Source organism: Podarcis muralis, chromosome 6, assembly GCF_964188315.1.
Source record: "Podarcis muralis chromosome 6, rPodMur119.hap1.1, whole genome shotgun sequence".
Taxonomy (NCBI): domain Eukaryota; kingdom Metazoa; phylum Chordata; class Lepidosauria; order Squamata; family Lacertidae; genus Podarcis; species Podarcis muralis.
In genome coordinates this window covers 11500150-11517174 of record NC_135660.1, presented here as the reverse complement: position 1 = coordinate 11517174, position 17025 = coordinate 11500150, and the positions used below count along the sequence as shown (strand labels likewise).

The window sequence follows — 17025 nt, the reverse complement described above, 5'->3', positions numbered from 1 at the left end:
CTCTAGGATCTGCCTAATTTGCTATGAAGTTGCATTTCTATAGGGCAGCCGTGCTTTACCACCCCTATCCCTTCTGCCACCCAGGCAAAATGGGAAAGGTCATATAGCTCACTGGCAGGGCACCTGCTGTGGAAGTTCCAGGTTCAATCCGTAGTATTTCCAGCTAAGGCTAGGAGAGGCTTCCTGTATCAACCTCCAGAGAACAGCTGCCGGTCAGTGTTGACAATACCGGTTTTTGAGGACCACCTCTATTTCCTCTGGGGTGATTAGGACTGTCCATGAATTCTTCTTCCTTGGCAATTAAGGTTGAGCATGGTCAGTCCTGCTAGGACTTTTCTGATATCCTCTTTGGAATGTTGACAATACTGAGATAGATGGGTCAGTGGTTTGGCTCAGCATAAAGCACCTTCCTCTGTTCCCGCTGTGGTTCTCTGACCCACAAACACCAAAATGAAAAGCCAGGCAGCCTAATTTGCTGGAGTGTTTGATGCCTCGGTTTATTGGGGGGCTGGAGGGGGGGAGCAGTCTTGGGGCCCTACCACACTGCCCTCTGGAACGGGGGCTGGTCTGCAATTTCATCAAGTCACAGCAGAAACACCAAGGCAGCGTCTGGAGAGGCGTATACAGTGAAGAAGCCCACCCTCCAACCCTGCTCTAATTCCTTGCTTTCTCACCACTTTTGGCACACTATAATTTGAAATAATTACAAGCTTTTAGCTTTGTAGATACTCCCATTAGAACACATTCATATCTTACCCTTTTGTCTCTCCCCGCCCATCCCTCCTCCAATCTTTTACTTTGTCATTTTTTAAATAAATAAAAAGATAGGGGAATTTCAACAGGTACTTTTTATTATTATTTAAGAAAAGGAGAAAACCGTGTACAACCATGGCATATTAACCATGATGATGATGATTTCCCGGCATCTTGAGTTGAATGCGTTTTTGCTGGAAGTGGACTATTATTTACATTAAGGGGTATTATCCTTCAGTTATTGTGTAGAAACTGCTTTCGAGACAGGCAAAGAGTATTATTATTCGTGGCTGTGCGTGTCACATAGCTGATCGCTTGTCCTCTAAGAAATTGAGTGAAAACTATCCAATTGTCTTCGGGTAGATTGCGGACTCCTACGCTCACTATGTTAACAATAATATTCTCTCACTGCTGCTGTTACCCAGCTCCAACTGGAGTGCAATTGCAGGATGAGCAATGTATTACCAAAGAGGTGCACATTGGCATTTCAGCTAAGGATAGAATAACAGACCCCTAGAATGGACAAGGGCCATAGCTCAGTGACAGAGTGTCCTGACTTGCACCCAGAAGGTCCCACGTTCAACCCCCTGCATCTCTAGGTGGGTGTGGAAGAGAATCCTGTCTGAAGTTCTGGAGAGCCACCAGTGGTCAGTGTCAACAATACTGAGCTAGATGGACCAGTGGCATGACATAACATAAGGTGGTTTGATATGTTCCTAGAATCATAGAGTTGGAAGGAGCTTGGTAGGCCATGTAGTCCACCACAATGCAGGCAATACAGAGCTAGAGCATCTTCAAGAGATGCCTGTCCAGTGCCCTCTTGAGGACCTCACGCAGGGTAGAGCCAAACGCCTAGCTCCACTGTTGAAGTTCTTCTTGTACCATTAAGGAACTTCTCCCAATATTCACTAGAGACTTCACTTGATGTGCAAATGTCAGTTAAGAGAGCAGGAGGAGGAGTTCAAGTTCCAACACTCCAGGATTGCTCAGGCTTCTAACCCAACCTGGGCCAACCCAGGGACCAGCTGCCCCACCCTGGATTTGGCACTAGATCAGTTTGGGGGCAGTGCTAATGTTTAGTTAGTGGTGGGGTTTTTTTGGGGGGGGTGACTCTAAGTAAATATTTGGTCAGGAGAGGAGCAGAGGAAGGAGGTGTTGAGTGCATGGAGTTGAATCCTGTGGACAAGCTTCTCCCACCTCCCGTGGAGAAACCGCTTGTGAAGGAACACCCTGCACGACACAGGATTGAATATCCTGTTGCATGGAATGTTCTACCCTGTGGTGTGCTGATTCATGAGGCAGGCAAGAAAGAGGACCAGGCATCATGCAGGAAGAAGAGGCCAGGTGAGAAGGAGCAGCCAGCTGGGAAAGTCGCTTAGAAAGGCAACTTCCACCACTCACCTTCTCCCAGGAAGATGCAGCTGGTCGGGTAGGTCCCTCCTATTCTCCTAGGTGGACTTCCCGCCCAACAACATCTACCTCTCCATTGATTGATTGATTGATTGATTGATTGATTGATTGATCGATCGATCGATTGCATTTACACCCCACCTTTTTCCTCCAAGCACCTCAAGGTGGTCTACGTGGTTTCCCCACTCTTCATTTGATCCCCACAACAACTCTGTGAGGTGGGTTAGGCTGAGAGGCAGTTACAGGCCCATGGTCATGCAGTGGCTGCATGAGGATTCAAACCCTGGTCTCCCAGGTCCACACCTGACACTCTAACCACTAAACTCCTCTGGCTCTCTTGCCTGACTTTCCTGCCTTGGACAGCTGTGCCACCTGAGTTGACCAGTGGCAATCCAGAGCTCTCTCAGCAAGACCCAGGTGACACCCAGGCCATACGTCACCCTGAATTGGCACACACACACATGCACATAGATTGCTTTCACACTGTTGATGTCAACAGTTTTGGGCCCAAGTGCATTGAGGATGGGGCCAGCATTAGAAGTCATCATCAGCTTCCCTCTGGGTGCATTCACTGTATGTTTATTTGTATTATTATTACACTTCTTAGTCACATTATACCAAAAAAAGAACCCCACCAATTATTGTTTCGTGGGAGGCCAGCTTCCAACATTTTGCCACCTGAGACAAGATGGTGCTTCCCCGCTACTTCCCACAGTTGAATCTTACCTCAATGCTCCTGTCAGTACCATGTCCCCTACCTCAGCTAAGAGCAGCAGGTTAGCTTGGGGGCACCTAGAAGAGCCAGGTCTGTCCCCCAACCCCTTGCTGCTCCTCTGTTGCCTGGGGTAGTTGACTCACTCTACCTCAGGGGGGGAAATCTGCCTTATACTGGATTAGACCAGTGAACCATCTTGTTCAGTATTGCCTCCACAGCCTCCCAAGAGAGAGTGATTCCCTGCCCCATCTGGAGATGTTGGGGCTCAAACCTGAGACCTTCTGTGTGCAAAGAGGCTGCTCTACTCCTGACCTATGGCCCTTGCCTATAGCTGTGGTAGCGCTGTACCATCTGAGAGCATATGCAGTTGATAGCCAGACAAAACAAAACTCCCTCTATAGAACTCTCTCTCCAGAGAAACCCTCCAGGGTAACTCTCTTTCAACATTTTAAAAGCAATATTTTTAAAAAACCCTCTAGAGGCCTTTTCAGCTTGTTTTTCTTTTCGAGTTTTATCTCTCTTCTGCATGCTAATGGTTTTTATTTAAATGTCAGCTTTGTTTTATAATTCGATTTTAATGTTTCCCTATTGCAATTTTGCAAGTCAGCTTGAGGGCCCAGCTTGGGTTGAAAGGTGGGAATGCGAAGGAGAGGAAAATAAAAATGATAGAACGATACCTTGTGTAGCGCGCACACAAGCACACACACACACACGCACAGTTTCCGTCTCATCTCTTCCATGCTGAATGCTTTCTCCACTTGCACTATGTCACAATACCTTCCTTCTCTTTATTTCAGCCCTCTGTAGTTGCTGAAAGCGCTGGACTAGCAGCAGGGCACCTGCCATCTCTTTTCAACCTTAGAAGCAGGTACACTGTGGATTCGCAGCCATGCCAGCTTCCCAACACATTCATACTAGTCCGCCCACGCAATATTGTGCCTGACATCTGCCACCACTGATGCTCTGGTGCCAGCAGACTGCTCAGCTCTGCGTGTTTGGCCATCAGGAACCAGACGGGACCCAACCCATTCTTTTCCAAGGGTCACAATGAACATCAAAGACAGAAGCTGTGCAAGGAGTGGAGAGGGGAGGGAGGAAGAGAGAGAGAGACCTGTTTGTGTTCCTGCTAGTGTCCTGAGCTAGAGGTGAAACTGCATGCCAAAAAAAACCAAAGGTTCGTGCCAAAACAAAACAAAAAAGTTTGCGTTGCTTTTCTTCCAAGCATGAACTTGATCATCGTTCCTTCTAGGCCCAATGTACAGGAGTGGGTGCATGCAAAGCAGGTTTTCTGCCACCTTCCCCTGTATGCAAGGTCCTAAATTGCATGCAGAAGGTCCCACAGTCAATCCTGAGCATCTCCAGGTAGGACTGGGAGAGGCACCTGACTGAAACTCTGGGGAGCCACAGACTTACTATGTTCCAGTAACATCTAAGGCAGGGATGGGGAACTTCTGGCCTTCCAGATGTTGTACTAGAATTCACATTCTCCCTGATCACCAAATATGCTGGCTGTGTCCCTCCAACCCATTGACATCTGAAGAGCCACAGGTTCCCCATCCCTGATCTAAGAGCTGATGAAAGAGCATCACCGCCACCCCCAGTTCCTTCATTGATTGCCTCTGGTTTGTTGGCTCCCCTCTTCCCAAACCTTGAAACATGGAGATGTGTGGGTGTATGGCCCTTGTGGACAAGCTGTAGCTTAGTGGCAGAGTACAGGTTTTGCATGGAAAACATTTCCTGGTCTTGCCTTGGCATTTCTAGTTTTAAAAATTCAGGTAGCACAGGTGTGGGAGACCTTTGGTCCTCCGGATTTTGCTGGACTGCAGCTTCCATCATCCTTGACCATTGGCTATGTTTGCTGGGGCCGATGGGAGCTACATCTGGAGGTCCAATGGTTCCCCATACCTGATATGGCAGGAAAGACTCTTCTGGCCTGAGACCCAGGAGATCTGCTGGAACTCAGAGCAGACAATAGAGATAGATGGACCAATGATCTGAATCTCAATAGGACACCTTCATCTGTTTATGTTAATATTTTAAATAAATAAAATGTAGATAGAAAGACCATTTCAGCCATATGATTCCACAAATGTAAAGGTAAAGGGACCCCTGACCATTAGGTCCAGTCGTGGATGACTCTGGGGTTACGGCACTCATCTCGCTTTATTGGCCGAGGGAGCCGGCATACAGCATCCGGGTCATGTGGCCTGCATGACTAAGCCACTTCTGGTGAACCAGAGCAGTGCACGGAAATGCCGTTTACCTTCCTGCCGGAGCGGTACCTATTTACCTACTTGCACTTTGACATGCTTTCGAACTGCTAGGTGGGCAGGAGCTGGGACTGAGCAATGGGAGCTCATCCTGTTGTGGGGATTCGAACCACTGACCTTCTGATCGGCAAGCCCTAGGCTCTGTGGTTTAACCCACAGCGCTACCTGTGTCCCTTGCCACAACTGTAGAACAGAGTTATCTCAATATTATTTCCCAACTTTGACAGATGCTGTTCAACCAGTACAGTCTAATCACAAGAACGTAGCAAGCTGTCTTATACTGAGGTCAAACCATTGGTTCATCTAGTCTTTCCTTGTCTGCTCTGACTGGCAGAAGCTCTCCATAATTTCAGAATGATTCTATTTCCTACTGGGAGATACTGAGAATTGAACCTGTAACCTTCTGCATGGAAAGCAGATGTTACCACTGAGTTACAAAGTGGTACTGTGCAGACTCTGATGTACCACCTCTGTGGCAAGTAGGCCTACATCAGAGGGTGGCTGAACACTGCTGTCCCATTCTGCAGTTTAAAAATGGCTGCTAACCAGGAAGTTCAAATCATGCTATTGTCCTAGGCTTGATGACATTAATTAAGAGCACCTCTCTTCCTTAATTTCACATTCTGCAAGGACTGGGAGAGTTTCTGATCCTGAGGGTGGTAATAGTACCAATGGACCAGCAATAACATGTTGCAGTCTGAGGTGCTCGTGTTCAGGGTTCCAACCAGTCAACCATGCCTTCTTCCAGAATGTTCCATTTCTTCCGCAACACATAAACACACAGTTTTTCCCTTTTCCTCAAACAGCCAGTCAGCATTCCGTGCCCACTGAGCATGCTTCCCTCAAGCCTGCTAACAACCTCCTTCTTTAAGAGAAGAAGAAGAAGAGTTTGGATTTGATATCCCGCCTTTCACTCCCCTTAAGGAGTCTCAAAGCGGCTCACATTCTCCTTTCCCTTCCTCCCCCACAACAAACACTCTGTGAGGTGAGTGGGGCTGAGAGACTTCAAAGAAGTGTGACTGGCCCAAGGTCACCCAGCAGCTGCAGGTGGAGGAGCGGAGACGCGAACCCGGTTCCCCAGATTACAAGTCCACTGCTCTTAACCACCACACCACACTGGCTCTCGAATAGAGAGCTACAAATAGATTTAGTACCTAGATAATTTAGTCTGCTATTAAAATTTAAGATGATGAGTGTTGGTGTGGCTAGAAGGAAAAGAGGGTTAGAGGCTGGTTGATGATCCATTATTATTATTATTATTATTATTATTATTATTATTATTATTATTATTATCATTACCCCACCCATCTGGCTGGGTTTCCCTAGACAGTCTGGACAGCTTTCGGCACATATAAAAACACAATAAAATGTCAAACATCAAAAACTCCCCCAATTCAGATGCCTTCAGTTGTGTAGTTCTTTATGTCCTTGACATCTGATGGGAAGGCCCTCTGCTTGGTTCCCTGTAGCTTTACTTCTTGCAGTGAGAGAACTGCCAGAAGACCCTCGGAGGAGGTCCTCAGTGTCCTTAATGGTCCATGAATCTCCCTTGATAGGGGCTGATTCTTAAAAGATGGTTTCAAGATAGTAAGAGCTTCTCCAGAATGTTCCAAAAAGAGAAGTGGGGAGAACCATGAGAAGTTTGAGGAAGTACACACACCTTTCCCAAGTCTGCCAGACTGAAAGGAGGGGCTGATGATGTCTGGGAAGAGGAACAAAAGGAGAAGCTGTTGCCTGAGATAGCAGGACACAGAATGAGGCAGACATAGAGCAAAGCAGAGGGGAAGAGAGTGATGAGCTGACAGCTGGAAGGCATCTCAGGGGGTTGGTTTGGAGCAGCTCCCTGGGAGGCTGATGTGAGGCAGTGGATTTGGTGCTTGCAGGAGGACTTAAGCTGCTTGGTCCCACCTGGGCTCTGCTTGTCTCTTTGTAAATAAATTACAAAACACCATGATCTCCTCCCCGGTGATCTCTCCTCCAAAGGAGAGCAACATTCTGTGGAACTCTGCACAGTTCAGGCATGTAGGGGTGGATGGATGAACCTGTCAATTTCTGTTTCCGTTCCTCATTCTTCCAGGCTTAAATTCAGATATCCACATTACTCTAGCAATTTGTGGTGTCTTTTTAAAAAATCTCCTCTTGATGATCTGTCAGAATTTTAATACTGTACACACTTCTCATAATACGTACATTCACCAAATATGCACATGTATCATAATATGCACATACGCATTTTGCAAGCCATTCCCCCAAATACAGTGTATTTGATACATTATTTTTACTCGGATGTGTATTTTTATGCTTATCCGCCCCCCCCCCCAATATATGCATCGCTGTGCACATTATTTTGTTGCAGTATTATTCGGAGAAGTACAGATTCCAGTGGGAAAGTGCACATTGCTTCGAGAAGTGTGACTCAGTTCGTTTCTCCATAAAATGCAAACGAAACGGAATTTCTCCTCCGTCCCTAGTTAACAATACACAGTAAGGTTGTTTGGGGAAGATCCCTTGTCTGGTTTGCCCTGTATAGCCCCCCATTTTTCCCTTTGAAAGAATTCTGTTTTGCTTGTTTTAAAGTTTTCCCAGATACCTGTCAGGCAGAGAAAATAAGCCTGCCTCATGTTAGTACCAGAATCACGGGAGAAAGGAGCGCAAGCTTCAGGAGGGGGCTGTTAGAATTATCCTTGCATTTTTATGCAAGGACCCCGTTATAGCACCGAACAGAAATTGCATGACTATCCCAAGTCAAAAGAAATCTTACCTCAGGCACACTGCTTTTGTTTTTAATTTCCTTGACGTGTTAGGTTTGGTCCTTTGGAAGGGAGGGGAACCCCACAGCACAAAGCAGCTCGCGCCACGAAATTCCCCAGCCCAAGCGTCTGGCGTGTGTGCCTGTCAAACCCCCGTTGCCCTTCCAAACTATTTCAGACATTTTGAGCAAGGGAGTATTCAGGGAGCGTGAGTTAGCAAGGGGGGTTGTGACATTAATGGTCCGAAAAGGCTTTTAAACGTCAGGAGGTAAGGATGACGGCGCTCGACAACTGGTGGCAGGTCAGAGGATTCCTCCAGATTCTGCTTTATTAACAATTAGGGTGGTGGTTCTCCGCCTCCTCTCCCCCCACCCTTCCCTCACCCCCAAAAACAACAACAACAATAACAACTCCGGTGCGTTTGGGCTTTTCCGAGGAAGAGAAGATGTGACAAGTCTGAGAGGTAGGATTTCCGCTTGGGAAACAAAGGCGTCTCTGGCTGCTCCCGAGGGCTGTATTGTTTCATTTCGGCTGCTTCTGGGGGGGTGTTCTAAGTGGATTGGGCATGCCGGATGCGGAGTCGGGAGAAAATAAGGTTTGGGGTGCAGAAGGGGTGTGGAGGGTTCGCTTCTCACCATAGGTATGGGGGGGGGAACCTGCCGATATTACGAACTGAGTGTGTTTGGTGAATGGAAGCTGTATTGTCTCGAGAGCGCAACGCTGGTCGTGGAAGTGATGAGAGCATCCTTGTTTTGCTTCCCAAGTTGTACATTCCACACTGTATTTCCCGGAGAGTTTTTTTCTTCTATCTCCCCTTTTTCAATAGAAAGGAATGCACAGAGGTCACAAAGGCAGCACGCCGGTCTCTTCTCGGTCATTCCGGCTGGGTTGGGACAGGAGTTGAGGATGGAGGGAGCAGGCAGAGGCTATGGGAGGAGAAGGTGGGGCAGGAAATGAGTGGAGGGGGGCGAGGACTCTGTGCTCTTAGCATGCACAGCGAGTCCTCCCATCGCCACCACTGTGCCGAGAGAGAGAGAGAGAGAGAGAGAGAGAGAGGGAGGGAGGGAGGGAGGGAGGTGGGGAGTCTGCTTCTTTGAGTCAAGAGCCATCGAGCATAAACCCCGTTGGAAAGAAGAAGGAACCGGGCAGTTCATCATTTTGTATAATGGCAGGCAGGTTTGGCAAAAGTCTGTGGTCAGTGTTCCGGCTGGACAAGAATATTGTGTTCATGATGAAAGAGGGCCACCTATATTTCACTCGCTCACTCTCAGGGTTCTTTAGAGACAGGGTCAAACAGGGTTTAGCCACAGATCTTGCTTTCAATAACAGTGTTCTGCCACGCAGTCTTTCAAAACACTATGCCTCTGACCATCTGAGAAAGCTTTCCTTCCACTAAAAGAAGGAAAAGGGAGTGGCCACCAATGGCTCTTAATACCCAGTGCCAATCCTGAGGGATGTGATCACTCCTAATAGGTCTGGAAAAGAGGACTGCTTCCTATGTTTTAATGAAGACTTCATCCAGTCAAGACTTTTTGTCTTGGTGATCGTGGGCCAGAGTATCACTGAAGGAACATAGAATTGTTGGATCATCTAGTCCAACTCCTTACAATGCATGAATCTCAACTAGATCATCCACGACAGATGGCCATCCAACCTCTGCTTAAAAACCTCCAAGGAAGAAGAGTCCACCACCTTCCAAAGGAGATGGTTCCACTGTTGAACAGCTCTTACTGTCAGAAAGTTCTTCCTGAAGTTTAGTCAGAATCTCATTTCTCATAACTTGAAGCCATTGCTTCAAGTCCTACTCCCCAGAGCAGGAGAAACCAAGCTTGCGCCATCTTCCATGTGACAGCCCTTTAGATAGTCTTCTCAGTCTCCTCTTTTCCAGGGTAAGCTTACCCAGCTTCCTCAACCATTCCTCATAAGGCTTGGTTTCCATACCCTTGGTCATCTTTTGCACATGTTCCAGCTTGTCAATATCCTTCTTAAAATGTGGCACCCAGAACTGGTCACAGTACTCCAGGTATGGTCTGACCAATGCAGAATAGAGTGGTACTATTACTACCCTAGGGTGGCACTGTGGGTTAAACCACAGAGCCTAGGACTTGCCGATCAGAAGGTTGGCGGTTCGAATCCCCGCAACGGGGTGAGCTCCCATTGCTCGGTCCCAGCTCCTGCCAACCTAGCAGTTCGAAAGCACATCAAAGTGCAAGTAGATAAATAAGTACCGCTCCAGCGGGAAGGTAAACAGCGTTTCCATGTGCTGCTCTGGTTCGCCAGAAGCGGCTTAGTCATGCTGGCCACATGACCAGGAAGCTGTACGCCAGCTCCCTCGGCCAGCAAAGCGAGATGAGCGCCACAACCCCAGAGTCGGTCATGACTGGACCTAACGGTCAGGGGTCCCTTTACCTTTATTACTACCCTTGATCTGGACACTATACTTCTGTTGATGCAGCCTAGAATAGCATTAGCTTTGTTTTTACTGCTGCATCACACTGTTGACTCATGTTACACTTATTGTCTACTAAGACTGCTAGATCCTTTTCACATGTACCCCATCTTATATTTGCAGCTGGTTCTTCCTATCTAAGTGTAGAACCTTACATTTGTCCCCATTGAAATTCATTTTGTTAGTTTGAGCCCAGTTCTCCCATCTATTAAAATCATTTTGAATCCTGCTTGTGTCTTCTGTGGCATTAGCTTGGAGTGATCTGCGAATCTGATGAGCAACTCCTCACTTCCTTCATCCAAGTCATTTATAAAGATGTTGAACAACAGTGGGCCCACAGACAGACCCCACTTTACTTTTTCCCCAGGATGATGAGGAATGGTTGGTGAGCCCTCTTGAGTTTGGTCAGTCAACAAGCTACAAATCCACCTAAAAGTTACCTTGTCCATCCCACAGTTTACCAGTTTCTGTGCAAGAATATCATGGTGGACTTGGCCAAAACCTTTACTGAAATCACTATGTCCACAGCATTTCCCTGTTCCACCAAGCTTGTAACCCTACCAAAAAAGGAAGGAGATTCCTCTGGCATTACTAGTTTTAGAGAAACCCATGCTGGGTCTTAGTAATCACAGCATCTTTTTCTAAGTGATCACAGACCGATCATTTAATGAGCTCCCCCTCTTCATCCCTGTTGCAGAGAATGAACCACACATTTTAGTAAGATAGGTGGGAAAGTGTTTACTTACATTTCAATGCAGACAGCAGATACATTAGTGTGCAGAAAAATACTTCTAAGTTACAGTAATGTAAAAGTTGGTAGTCATGGCTAACATGGCTGAAAGCAAGGGCTTTAGCCATGCATATTTGGTCAGCTTGCAGGCATGGTGGGAAGGGAGAATCTCCTCACAGGCAAAAGGAAGTATAAAAGGATTGTCTCCTTTGTTACAGAGTTCCCACCCAAAGCAAGTGACCACACACACAGAGTACTCTCTGAGAAGTTCAAGAACTAGCCCTGTGCTTGTCTAGCAAAACATGCACTTGTGATTAGGATCAGACTTTTAGGGGAAGCAAAGTATATGCCTTTACTGTCCATAGACAGGTGAGATTTGGCAAATCAAAAAAGGAAGGAAAAATAACCAAGTAGAGCTGCAGAAGTTTAAATTCTGTATGCTTTATTCTTTATTCTTCTCACCATTGCAAGCTGGGCTGTGTGATGATGATGATAATGATAATTTAAAACTAGTGATTTTTAAAAATAAAATAACAAAAATTAGTCAATTATTCTATGGGAGTTGATGCAGCAGGTTTGGATCTTTGTCATTTTCTATTTACCCATAGTGAGGAAGGAAATAGGAGTACAATGAGAAAATAAATACATAGCACCCATGGATACACATCACTGAGCTATTCGGAATCTCAACCTGGACTGGTGACTTCCTGTTTGAAACCATCTGAGTCTGCTAAATGTCTCAAATGTTTTGTTGCCAAACAATGAGATCAGAACCTAATGAATAGGATGTATTTGGGTATGATAAAATAGTCTGCTGCTGAAAATAAGTATTGGAAAAATATGTGGAAAACTTGAAGTGTACAAAAAAAAAGTGTTGCTTTGCTGGGTGGTGATATTATTGTTTTAAGGCTGCAGTCCTATACTCACTTATCTGTCTGGGAGTAAGGCTCATTGAACTTAATGGGTCTTACTTTGGAGTCCCATATAAAATATAGAATTGGACTGTAAATCTGCTTTTAAGAACACTATTCTGAAACAGGTTGTGTGGTGGCAAGAAGTTCCCAGCTCTGTGAAGCCCGGTAGAATGATTGTTTTCATTAAATCTTCATTAGGAGAAGAATTGCTATACCAGGGACAAACCACAGTAATTTGATTTCACTCATCATATCAAATGTTTCCTTTAAGGAGAATTTTATTACATTAGAGGACGCTCTAAGTGGGTCGCGGTGTAATTCATTTGGTAACGATGTGTGGGTGACACTTTTATGACAAAAGTGCAAAATTCATTGGATGAATTAGTGTCAGAATGACACTGGCAACATTAGGCCCAGAATATTAAAAATTGCTTTTCCTAAGGACCATAATTTTTAATGTGGCCTAAATGACACGCATATATATATACAGTATATAGCTAGTAGAAGATTTTCCAGTAAGTGTCCCCCTGTAAGTTGGGTTTAGGGAGTCTCTTCTCCTTTGCATCTAAAACAAATGAAAGCAGCCCTTTTAAGAAATATTACATTGCTTTGGGGTTTTAAAGCTTCCCACCTGTTGCATGCAAATTCCCTGTTTTCACTTGTGAGCTGAGCTGACATGATGACACAGAATGTTCATAAACAGTTCAGCTTCTGAAGGAGAAGAGGTCAGTCATTGAATTTCAACAGTCAATGCAGCTGCCGCCAGGGTATCAGAATGTTTATTGAAGTTGGGAAAACCTAACAACTTACTTAACCTTGCTTTCTGTAAGGCTTTTTTTTTTTTTATTTTGTACATTCTGGTGTTACTTACATGAATAAATTGTTTGTAGTGAGATGAGGCTTTTGCTAGGAAGACAAAGAAGTGGGGGGTGGCATAAATAAATGGTTTTGGCTGCCAGTGCCACACTGTCTAGTATTGAATAGCCTCAAATGTGTACTTTGCATCTATTCTCAGCAAAGTATATGTGAGCGATGGACACACAGTGGAATGTAAATAACAAAAACATCTAGTCTGCCGGATCGATGATGTTTTTTCTGTGCCTGGTGCATATTGGAAAATTCAAAAATGTTTGCTTAGCTCTGGTTTAAGCAAACATCTCTGTATCTTTGGGATGTGAGGTTTAGATGAAAAAGGTTTATAAAATTTTAAACAGGGAGAGAACAGAAAATGGGGGGGGGGGGTTATTCCTTTTTATAAAAAATAGTACTATTACCCTGTTTGAAAGCTCCTCTGCCTTGTCCAGCTGCCACTGCGAACTAATCTCATTCAGCAGGCGGAGTTTGCATGTTCATATTGACTTGGTTAATATAGTTCTTGAAGAAATGTAATGTCTTGCATGCAGAAGGTCTTGAGATGTCAGGGATGGAACCTGGGACCTTCTACATGTTTTTGTTTTTTTAAAAAGTTTTATTTATTTATTAACGTTCTTATGTTACATCAGTAAACATTATCATATTACATCACAAGGCTTGTTATAGTATAATTTTCAGCTTGTATACAAAGTTTATATACAAGGTTTGTATACCTAAAGGAAAGAAACAAGGACAAAAAACTATTCCAAAATCATATATGTACCAACACTTTGGACTTCCTGTCTATCCCCTTGTATATTCCTTTTTTTACAAATGAATGTATTCTTATTATTGTATATTTCTCTACATTTTATCTAATACATTCCTATATCAATATGTACCCTTGGTCTTATTTCTCAACTCAGTCTCTCTCCAACGTCAATCAAATGCTAACGTAGATAGCGAAGCTTTACTATATTTATGAACAGATATCTTATATCTATCCCACTTTTCCATATTTTTGGTTTTGAATTGCCTCTCAGGCTATTTGTCAACTGCGCCATTTCAGCAAATTCTTGTAGCTTGTTATGCCAGTCCATTATTGTCGGGACTTCTACTTCCTTCCACCCCTTTGCCACCAAAGTCCGAGTTGCAGCCGTTGCATATAAAAATACCTCCCTAAAGACATTCAGGATGTCCCTGCCAACAACACTTAACAGAAACCTGGGACCTTCTGCATGCAAAACAGATGCTCTATCTACTGAGCCACAGCCCTTGCCATCTTGTGTAACGCCATGTGGTTCATTTATATCTTCAGAAGTTTATTGGTACCATCTTCAAGCCCTCTGTTTTTTTAACCTGCATACAGATAGGTCTGTTGCTTCTTATCTGTTTTGGGAATTCTTTGAGAAATTGTTCTGGATATACTCATCCAGATTATAGGCCACTCATGACTTTCAAATAGCAATAAATTGTTGTTGCTTTGCTCCATTGCCCATGTTCTTATTGCTGCAGGTCACTGATGAACAATTTTGTGTGCTAGTTGTAAGGCTAGTAAAAAGAGGGCTTCACCATTGATCTTATTATCTCATTGGGATTTAATGGTAAGGGAAGCATTTAGGTTTCAAAACAAAAAATAGACAACCTTCAGGGATGAACCGCACTGATCATGCTTGTGTAAAGAAGATTGCGTTCATTTTACAAACTGTTATGTTTCATCATTGCTTTGCCATTCATGTGTGTGGTCCTTTACATAACGTAAAGGATCACACACTGGGCCAAGGCATTTGCAGCCTAAAATTCAACAAATAGGAGACAACACAGGATTTGTTTAAATTTTGAACATGCCCAAACTAAAAATGTGTCAAACACCCATAGACCTGTCTGTTCCTCCTTAGAAATTTTGCAAAGAATGCATCTGCAAAGAACATTTCAACAATTTTCGGAAATTCCACCCGGACACTATTTGCTTATAGCAGGCACACACACACACACACACACACACACACACACACACACACCCCTTCTGTCTTGCACAAGCACCCGCTCCCCCTCCCATATCCAGGACCAGTTCCTCATTCATAAAAGGGAAAGCAGTGGTCTTGGACCAGATCAGAGTTCTTAGCACAATCCCATAGCTACTGTATGAACATACAATTTTGGTCTGCAAATTTATCTTTCTTCGATCGATCATACAAATAATGATAATGTTCTACCAGATCTAGTTGCAAAGTCTGTAAACTCTCACTGATTCATTTAATATTGTAATTCATCTTCATTGTTATATATTGGCTATGTCGTTAGCTGAAAATCAGGGAGCTGCCCGTCTTAGCAGCAGGTAGAAGGAGTGAGCTCATGAAAGAAATTATCTTTTCCAAGAACCCCAAAGGACGGGGGTGGATACAATAGATTCCTGTGCAATTCAAAGTACTTATTTTTAGTATGTTAGGGTTGCCACACGTACACAATTTCCCAGACATTATTGGGATTCGACCGTTGGCAATAGTGTCCAATCGGGAAAATCCAGACGTATAGCAGCCCATGTTGGAAGTGTAGATTTTGGCAAATTTACTTCAAAATAGTTCAAAGCTCAACAACTTTTGTGTCCGGATTTTCACTTTTTGAAATATGGCAACCCCATAGTACGTGCCCTAAGGGACATATTTTGCCCCCATGCAATGGGTCCTCCTTCTCCCACATGGAAATAAGGCTTGTCCATGATCATTCCAGATTTTGCTCTCCTCACAACCAAGCACGGAACCAGTTAGGTCCCATAATTGGAAATCCCCTCCCCCCCCAAAAAAAATAATAATATTGCAAGGGATGTGCCAAAATTTTGGTGTCCCATTCATCTTTATCTCTCTCTCTCTCTCTCTCTCTCTCTCTCTCTCTCTCTCACACACACACACACACACACACACACACACACACATACACACGCACAAGAGCCAATGTGGTATAGTGGTTAAGAGTGGTAGACTCGTAATCTGGTGAACCGGGTTCACTTCTCTGCTCCTACACATGCAGCTGCTGGGTGACCTTGGGCTAGTCACACTTCTCTGAAGTCTCTCAGCCCCACTCACCTCACAGAGTGTTTGTTTTGGGGGAGGAAGGGAAAGGAGAATGTTAGCCGCTTTGAGACTCCTTCGGTTAGTGATAAAGCGGGATATCAAATCCAAACTCTTCTTCTTCTTTAAATGCAGCTATTTCATTAAAAAAGCAAAGCAGTTTACAACAATAATACATGAAATCATATATTAAAACCATATAAAAACAGACAACAATTAATCATTGTGGAAATGTGCATTCTCAATTGCCTGCACAGGCCTGGTGGAGCAGAAAAGTTTTCAGCAGTTTCTAGTCATTGAAACAGAAAGCACCTGCTGTGGTCACAGCAGCACATGTTTTAAGAAGGAGATGCTGAGAATCCAGGAACAAGGTTTGAAAGTTTCCTGCAGCCCACAGACCCCCACCCCTCACAGAGAGAGATGCAGTCTTAGATCCAAGCCCACGGCTGTCTGCACAGCACTGGTTATTTATCTGCATAGCCCATTGTTGGATAAATTCAGGGGAGTAGGGTGGCTCCCAATAGGGACCGCTCCCTGGATGGATGAACAGACAGGGAACAGAGGAGGCTCTCACACAGGCAGTCAAGGTATGTCTCTTTATTAGTAAGAAGAAGAAGAAGAAGAAGAGTTTGAATTTGATATCCCGCCTTTCACTCCCCTTCAGGAGTCTCAAAGCAGCTAACATTCTCCTTTCCCTTCCTCCCCCACAACAAACACTCTGTGAGGTGAGTGAGGCTGAGAGACTTCAAAGAAGTGTGACTGGCCCAAGGTCACCCAGCAGCTGCATGTGGAGGAGCGGAGACGCGAACCCGGTTCCCCAGATTACGAGACTACCACTCTTAACCACTACACCACACTGGCTAATAAAGCTGCAGGAAGCTGGTGGTGCTGTAGTTTAAACCACTGAGCCTCTTGGGCTTGCCGATCAGAAGGTTGGAGGTTCGAATCCCCACGACGGGGTGAGCTCCCATTGCTCGGTCCCAACTCCTGCCAACCTAGCAGTTCAAAAGCAAAACAGTGCAAGTAGATAAATACAGTGGTACCTCTAGTTACCAACTTAATTCGTTCCGGAGGTCCGTTCTTAACCTGAAACTGTTCTTAAGTAGAAGGGTGC

The 17025-nt window shown here is 44.8% G+C and overlaps 1 protein-coding gene across 5 annotated transcripts in view; it reads left to right on the top strand.

Annotated features, from left to right (window-relative positions):
* KCNMB2 (potassium calcium-activated channel subfamily M regulatory beta subunit 2) overlaps positions 1–17025 on the top strand; it is a 318431-nt gene that overhangs the window by 97337 nt on the left and 204069 nt on the right. Inside the window, exon 1 of one of the 5 annotated variants that reach the window (XM_077929761.1) lies at positions 7856–8361. The exons of the other annotated variants lie outside the window; for them this stretch is intronic. The gene's annotated coding sequence lies outside the window, so the exon portion shown is untranslated. Of the gene's footprint in view, positions 1–7855; positions 8362–17025 lie in introns of those variants that run through there. 5 annotated transcript variants of the gene reach the window in all.